Source organism: Aethalodelphis obliquidens, unplaced genomic scaffold (assembly GCF_003676395.1).
Source record: "Aethalodelphis obliquidens isolate GAN/ISIS:26980383/991018 unplaced genomic scaffold, ASM367639v1 scaffold63, whole genome shotgun sequence".
In the NCBI taxonomy this organism is placed as follows: Eukaryota; Metazoa; Chordata; class Mammalia; order Artiodactyla; family Delphinidae; genus Aethalodelphis; species Aethalodelphis obliquidens.
The window spans coordinates 3660063-3668487 of NW_020838007.1; the positions used below are offsets into that span (position 1 = coordinate 3660063).

The window sequence follows — 8425 nt, forward strand, 5'->3', positions numbered from 1 at the left end:
GATACCAAAACCACACAAAAGATACTAAAAGATACCACCAAAAAGGAAAATCACAGGTCAATATCTTTGATGAATACAGATGCAAAAATTCTCAAAAAAAAAATATTAGCAAACTGAGTCCAACAACACATAAAGATCATACACCATGACCAAGGTGGTCACAAGGATGGCTCAACACATGCAAATCAATCAATGTGATACACCACATCAACAAAAGAAAAGACAAAAACAACAATCATCTCAATAGATGCAGGAAAAGCATTCAATAAAATTCCACATCCATTCATAATAAAAACCCTTTTGAAAGTAGGTATAGAGAGAACATATCTCAACATAATAAAAGCTATTTATGATGAACCAATGGCCAATATAATACTCAACAGTGAAAAGCTGAAAGCCTTCCTGCTAAAATCTGGAACAAGACAAGGATGCCCACTCTTACCTCTTCTATTCAACACAGTACTGGAAGTTTTAGCCACAGCAATCAGAAAAGAAAAAGAAATAAAAGGTATTCAAATGGTAGGGAAGAGGTAAAATTGTCATTATATGCAGATGACATGATAATATACAGAGAAAACCCTAAAGAGTCCACACAAAAACTACTAGAACTGATAAACGAATAGAACAAGGTAGCAGGATACAAGATTAACATACAGAAACCGAATGCATTTCTTTACACCAACAATGAAATATCAGAAAGGGAATATAATAAAATGGTACCTCTTAAAATCACACCCCCAAAAATAAAATATTTAGGAATAAACCTGACCAAGGAGTTGAAAGACATATGCTGAGAACTAAAAAACATTAATAAAGGAAATTGAAGATGATTCTTCAACTAAGCGTTTGCATGCCGCAACCAAGCATGCCACAATTAAGGAACCCGCGTGCCGTGGCGAAGATTCCACATGATTCAGGTGAGACCCGGCACAGCCAAAGTAAATAAATAAATAAATAAATATACTTTTGAAAAATGCTGGAGAGGGTGTGGAGAAAAGGGAACCCTCTTACACTGTTAGTTGGAATGTAAGTTGGTGCAGCCACTGTGGAAAATAGTATGGAGGTTCCTCAGAAAACTAAAAATAGAAATACCATATGATCCAGGAATTCCACTCCTGGGCATATATTCAGACAAAACTATAATTCAAAAAGATACATGCGGGACTTCCCTGATGGCGCAGTGGTTAAGAATCCTCCTGCTAATGCAGGGGACTCGGGTTTGAGCCCTGGTCCGGGAATACTCCACATGCTGCGGAGCAACTAAGCCCAGGTGTCAAAACTACTGAGCCTGCGTCTAGCGCCCACGAGCCACAGCTACTGAAGCCCACGTGCCTAGAGCCTGTGCTCCGCAACAAAAGAAGCCACTGCAATGAGAAGCCTGCACACTGCAATGAAGAGTGGCCTTCACTCGCCGCAACTAGAGAAAGCCCGCGCACAGCAATGAAGACCTTATGCAGCCAAAAATAAATTTATTCAAAAAAAAGATACGTGCACCCCTATGTTTATAGCAGCACTCACTATTCATGATAGCCAAGACATGGAAACAACCTAAATGTCCATCGACAGATGAATGGATAAAGATGTGGCACTTACATACAATGGAATAGTACTCAGCCATAAAAATGAACGAAATAATGCCATTTGCAGCAATATAGATGCAACTAGAGATTATCATACTAAGTGAAGTCAGTCAGAAAGAGAAATACAAATACCATATGATATCACTTATATGTGGAATCTAAAATATGACACAAACCTTTCTATGAAACAGAAACAGAATCACGGACATAGAGAACAGACTGGTGGTTGCCAAGGGGGATGGGGTTGGGGGAGAGAAGGAGTGGGAGGTTGGGGTTAGCAGATGTAAGCTTTTTTTTTTTTTTTTTTTTTATGCAGTACGTGGGCCTCTCACTATCGTGGCCTCTCCTGTTGCGGAGCACAGGCTCCGGACGCGCAGGCTCAGCGGCCATGGCTCACAGGCCCAGCCGCTCCACGGCATGTGGGATCTTCCCGGACCAGGGCACGAACCCGTGTCCCCTGCATCAGCAGGTGGACTCTCAACCACTGCGCCACCAGGGAAGCCCAGATGTAAGCTTTTATATATAGAATGGATAAACAACAAGGTCCTACTGAATAGCACAGAGAACTATACTCAATATCTATGATAAACCATAATGGAAAAGAATATAAAATAGAAGAATGTATATGTATGTGTGTGTGTGTATACATATATATATGTATATACACTGAGAATCACTTTGCTGTACAGTAATTAAGACATTGTAAATCAACTACAATAAAAAAAATTCTACCAAAAAAAAATTGGTAATGGAAACTGAAAATGATTCAAAGAAATGGAAAGAATCCCATGCTCTTAGAAGAATTGATATTGTTAAAATGGCCATACTACCCAAAGCAATCTACAGATTTAATGTGATCCCTATCAAATAACGCCTGACATTTTTCACAGAACTAGAACAAATAATCCTAAAATTTATATGGAATCATAAAAGACCCAAACTGCCAAAGCAATCCTGAGGAAAAAGAACAAAGCAGGAGGCATAACCCTCCCAAACTTCAGACAATACTACAAGGCTACAGTAATCAAAACAGAGTGATACTGGCACAAAAACAGACATATGGATCAATGGAACAGAATAGAGAGCCCAGAAATAAACCCACACACCTATGGTCAATTAATCTTTGACAAAGGAGGCAAGAATATCCAATGGGAAAAAGACAGTCTCTTCAGCAAGTGGTGTTGGGAAAGTTGGACAGTCACATGCAAATCAATGAAGTTAGAATACACCAGGCACAAAAATAAACTCAAAATGGATTAAAGACTTAAACATAAGACATGACAACATAAAACTCCTAGAAGAGAACATAGGCAAAACATTCTGACATAAATCATACAGATGTTTTCTTAGGTCTCCCAAAGCAATACAAATAAAAGCAGAAATAAACAAATGGGACGGAATCAAACTTAAAAGCTTTTGCGCAGCAAAGGAAAACATAAACAAAATGAAAAGATAACCTACAGACTGGCAGAAAATGTTTGCAAATGATGTGATTAACCAGGGCTTAATTTCCAAAATATACAAACAGTTCATACAATTCAATAACACAGAAACAAACAACCCAAACAAAAAATGGGCAGAAGATCTAAATAGACATTTCTCCAAAGAAGACATACAGAAGGCCAATAGGCACATGAAAAGATGCTCATCATTACTAATTATTAGAGAAATGCAAATCAAAACTACAATGAGGTACCACCTCACACCAGTCAGAATGGCCATCATCAAAAAGTGTACAAATAATAAATGCTGGAGAGGGTGTGGGGAAAAGGGAACCCTCTTACGCTGTTGGTGGGAATGTAAATTGGTGCAGTCACTATGGAAAACAGTAGGGAGGCTCCTCAGAAAACTAAAAATAGAGTAGCCATATGATCCAGCAATCCCACTCCTGGGCATATATCTGGACTAAACTATAATTCAAAAAGATACATGCACCCCTATGTTTATAGCAGCACTATTCACAACAGCCAAGACACGGGAACAACCTAAATGTCCATCAACAGATGAATGGATAATAAAGTCGATGTGATACACACACACACACACACACACACACACGTATACACACACACAATGCAATACTACTCAGCCATAAAAAAAGAATGAAATAATACCATTTGCAGCAACATGGATGGACCTAGATATTATTCTACTAAGCGAAGTAAGTCAGAAAGAAAAAGACAAATACCGTATGATATCACTTATATGTGGAATCTCAAATATGACAAGAATTAACATATCTATGAAACAGAAACATACACACAGATATAGAGAAGAGACCTGTGGCTGCCAAGTGGTGGGGGAGTGTGGGAGGGAAGGGTTGGGAGTCTGGGATTAGCAGACGCAAACTATTATATATACAATGGATAAACAACAAGGTCCTACTGTATAACACAGGGAACTATATTCAATATCCTATGATAAACCATAATGGAAAAGAATATGAAAAAGAATGTATACATGTGTATAACTGAGTCACTTTGCTGTACAGCAGAAATACAACATTGTAAATCAACTACACTTCAATAAAATTCAAAAAGCAAAAACCAAAAAACACCTTCAGCTCAGGCCACCTTACTCCCTCATAATCAACCCCCAGCCCACTTTGTTGTCACCCCTGTACACAATCAAGGAAATAGAGTGGGTCTGAACTAGGGGATACCAAGAGGGTCCCAATGGCTGTGGATTAAGGAACAAACAATAATGCTGTGCACAGCATTACAATGGAATATTTAAAAATCATTCTATGACTTCTCTCATCTGGGGTGGGATGCTTTGACTAGCCTGGTGGAAAAAGTCTTCTCTGGCATGGGCCTTTCTCAGACTAGCCTAGAGGTCACAGAGGTCTGTAATATATGTTACTATAATAACCCAGGGGGAAAACTAAGGCCTCCACCTCTCCTCCAGCCCATCCAAAGAAGAGGAGAACTGGCAAATAGACTTTACCCAGATGCCATCCTCCCAGGGATATAAATACCTTCTGGTCTTTATTGACACTTTTACCAGATGGGTGGAAGCCTTCAACTAAGACCAAGAGAACTCAGGGGGTAATAAAGGCATTACTAAAGGAAATAATTCCTCTGTTTGGACTTCCACGGTCTTTACAAAGTGATAACGGTCCCTCTTTTGTGGCTAGGGTTACCCAACAAATCTCTACTGCCCTAGGCATTTGCTACCACCTCCATGCTGCCTGGAGGCCTCAACCATCAGGGAAGGTGGAAAGGGCAAATCAAACTTTAAAAAGAATCCTGGCTAAACTTTGTCAAGAGACATTAGAACCTTGGACAAAGTTTTTACCTATAGCCCTCTTGAGAATCAGGGGGGCACCTAAAACAGGGCTAGGGATCAGCCTGTCTGAAATGACTTATGGTAGGCCCTTTTTATCCTCTGACATTTTGGTGGATACTGAAACCAGTGAGCTTATTAAGTACCTAATTAATCTGGGACTGGTCCAAAAGGCAATTTCAGAATATGGAAATCAGGCCCCCAACCAGGAAACTGACCCCATTCATGTTCAGCTGGGAGATTTTGTCCTCCTAAAAACATGGAGAGAAGGGTCCCCCTCTGACCAATTACTGCCCAAGTGGAGGGGCCCTTACTAGGTCCTTCTCAGTACCCCTATTGCAGTTAAATTACAAGGGATCAACAGTTGGGTTCACCTGTCCCAAATCAAGCCAGTTCCTCTTAAGTCCAAACAGGACCCTGGCTATGAACAGGAAGACACCTCCAACTGGACCTGTGAGCCCACCAAAGGCCTTAGGCTCCTATTTAAAAACCAAGAAGTTGAATATATACTCAAAGGACAGACATCATTGGCAGATAAGTAAAATGATTTGGTGGATTGGACTCGCACTCACCATTTTTGCTATTATTCTCTTACTTACATTTTACCAGTTCACTTAACCACCCCTGCCAGGGAAGAACTCCTCTGTCCATGCTGGGTTTAAAGAAGACTGTTCACTTTTAGCTTGCCACCGCCACCATGAAGCCATTATTAACCCTAAAATTTCTCTCCCTCCTGTGGATATCTGCACAAGGCGGATGGAGCAGCAACTCCATAGTACAAATTTCCTCCACCATAGGAAAAAATGAAAATCTTACTAACTGCTGGGTCTGCCACGCCAACCCCCATGAGGTCCCGGGGTGGCCCATCTTCTACCCAGCCTCGGTCAATACCTCCCTCTATACTCTTAACCAGTCCAATTGGTCTTGGGACCCACCCACAGAAGAGCTTCTCTCCACGGTCAATTGGACATGCTTTAACCTGTCCTCAGTCATTTGCATTAACTTGACTGAAAGAGCTCAGCCTTTTCCTAAAACCCACAGGGATCATATCTTCAAACTTTCAACACTGCATGATCTGAAAGCCATCTTTAGGTGTAGGACACAACCCATATGTTGAAGGTCTATTCAAAGATACAAATGCGAAAGGGGGACACCTGAAGTGACCTCAACAGAGCTAGATGAGACACAGAATTCCACCCATTGGATATGTCTGGCATCTCTGGGATCCCGGGAGTCCACGACCTACCCCCATTTTGGAAACTGGAAAGGGGGCACTCTACCTCCTCCGTTCACAAAATATAACGTGACTGCCTCACATGAAGAGGAACCTCTTCCCCCATATAAGACCCACTTGCCTGAGGTGGGGATCCGAGGAGGGCCACTTAGCCCCAGCTGCACCTGCTCAACGAATCCCAACCTCACCTGGCAGAGCCAGCTTCTTCAGGAAAACAGATCCCAGACATGGCTATGTGCTCCAAGGGGACACCTCATATAATTTGTGGCCACCCAAAAGGAAGGCTGCAGGGTCCTATCTATGTGAGTCCCCTCTGAGCCATGGGCTACCAATGCATACATAAAAGATTAACCATGAGATCCTACACACTCGCCTTTTTAGCCCCTGGGGTAATATCCATATATAATATCTCCATTCCCCATCCCTGGCTCCAGCGTGCGACTGGCCTCCTCCTGGCAGGAATTGGAGCTGCTATTGGCTTGGTGGTCCCACAGGGAGGCTTTGCATACCACAAGGCAACGCTTCGCTTTGTAACCTGTCAGTTACTCTACCTACTCTGGCCAGGAGCACGGGGAATGCACTCTCCAGACTCTCAACCTCCCTTAACTCCCTAGCAAATGTGGTGATGGTAAAAGACTGGCCTTGGGTTATCTCCTAACTTAGAAGGGAGGGGTATGCACAATAATCAATAAAACGTGTTGCACCTACATCGACGCCACTGGCCAGATGGAAGAAGATATCCAAAAGGTATATAAACAGGCTCAATGGCTATACATTTTTGGAAAGGGTAACCCCAGCGCCAAATCCACTGGGACTGTAGTCAGAGGGGTATTACATACCCCTGGTTCCTACCCCTACTTGGACCTCTGATCGCAATAGTATTTTTACTGATTTTTGGACCCTGCCTTTTTAACCTGCGCGTTAAGTTTCTTTCCTCCAGATTACAACAGTTTCACCTGCAGATGATGGTACGCCAGGGATTTCAACCCAGCCCACATGAAGATGGGGACTATAAACATCACCTGGAAAGGGTTGCAGCCTCCCACTCCCCACTCTCCATCCCTGCTTCTGCCAATGACCCCGATACCCCTATCTCTGACAGATGGCAAGGTGGTCTGGACCCCACAGGTAGGGACAATGCCCCTGCTCGGCTTGAAGCAGCTTCAGAAGACGAACCATCGACCCTTTGACCCTTAAAAGGTTTTAAGGGTCCAAACTCCTTGAGTGGGCCAGTGTTAGAGCAGGCAGTTGGCCAGATAAGAACAGAGAAGGGAGGCATGGGAGTCTGACAGGAAACCATACATCTTGTGACCACAGGGGTCCTAGAGGCAAACAAGAAAGGCAGGAACCTCCAGCGTAGTCGGAAAGTAACCTTCTGCTCACTATTCCCTCATTACAACATAATTAACACTGTGACCGGGGCAGTACCCATCCTGCACCTGAGGCCACGACAGACCTGAAAAGACCAAAGAGGACCAAAACTCCCCCGTCCTTGGGGAGGCGGAGAAGGGAAATAAGATCGAGAGAAGTCTCCCCTGAGTCTCGCCCTGTAATGAATATTCTTCCCAGCTGTTGCCGCGCCCCATATAACCAACTCGCGGTAGGAAACTCAGGGCAGCTGCTCACTCAGCAGCCCGCTCTCCCTCCCGACAGCGTGCGGTCGCTCAGTAAACCCTCGCTTCGCCTCCGTGGCCTCCATGTGGGGCTCTGAATTCTGTGAGGAAACAAGAACCTACCCTCCGGTGACACAGCCAGGCGGGCAGAAGTTGACCCGTGAACTCAGTTCCCCCTTCTCCGTTCTTTGGCCACTGAATAAAGCCTGTGCTGTGTGGATCTCAGCTACTGTCACGTTCGCCTACTCGAACCCGAACCGGAAAAGAACCCTCCCTCCTCCCCCCAGGCAGAGCCCACACGACTTAACCGGCCACAGTATCTCACACATTTTCCCTCGTTTCCCGCTACTCCACCTCGGCTGGGAGCACAAGTCCCTCTCACTGCTGAGAGACTGATGGCCGCGCATTTTCACCTGCTGTGGGTCCGGTTCCTGACGGCCGCCCTGGCTCCTCCAGGGCCTAGGACGGTGCCTGCCACGGACAAGGCCCCACTGAATAGGCTCTCAAGCAAGTATGTGACGAGGGACCTACCGAGACAGGTGTCCGAAGGGTCGAAGACGGCCTCCGCCCTGAGGGAGAGGGCCACCCGGCGGAGCCCCAGCGTCCTCAGCGGGTCCGCCCCGCGCTCTAGCCCGTGCAGCGCCAAAACTAGCGCCCCGGCCCGAGCCCCGCCCTCCTCCCTCTGAGCTCTTCCCCTCAAGCCCCGCCCCACC

At 44.6% G+C, this 8425-nt stretch overlaps 1 protein-coding gene across 1 annotated transcript in view; it reads right to left on the reverse strand.

The window, feature by feature from the left end:
• PRELID3A (PRELI domain containing 3A) overlaps nt 1–8354 on the reverse strand; it is a 108709-nt gene extending 100355 nt beyond the window's left edge. The window contains exon 1 of the mRNA XM_027088527.1: nt 8244–8354. The gene's annotated coding sequence lies outside the window, so the exon portion shown is untranslated. The remainder of the gene's footprint in view (nt 1–8243) is intronic.
• Between the last annotated feature and the right edge of the window lie 71 nt (nt 8355–8425).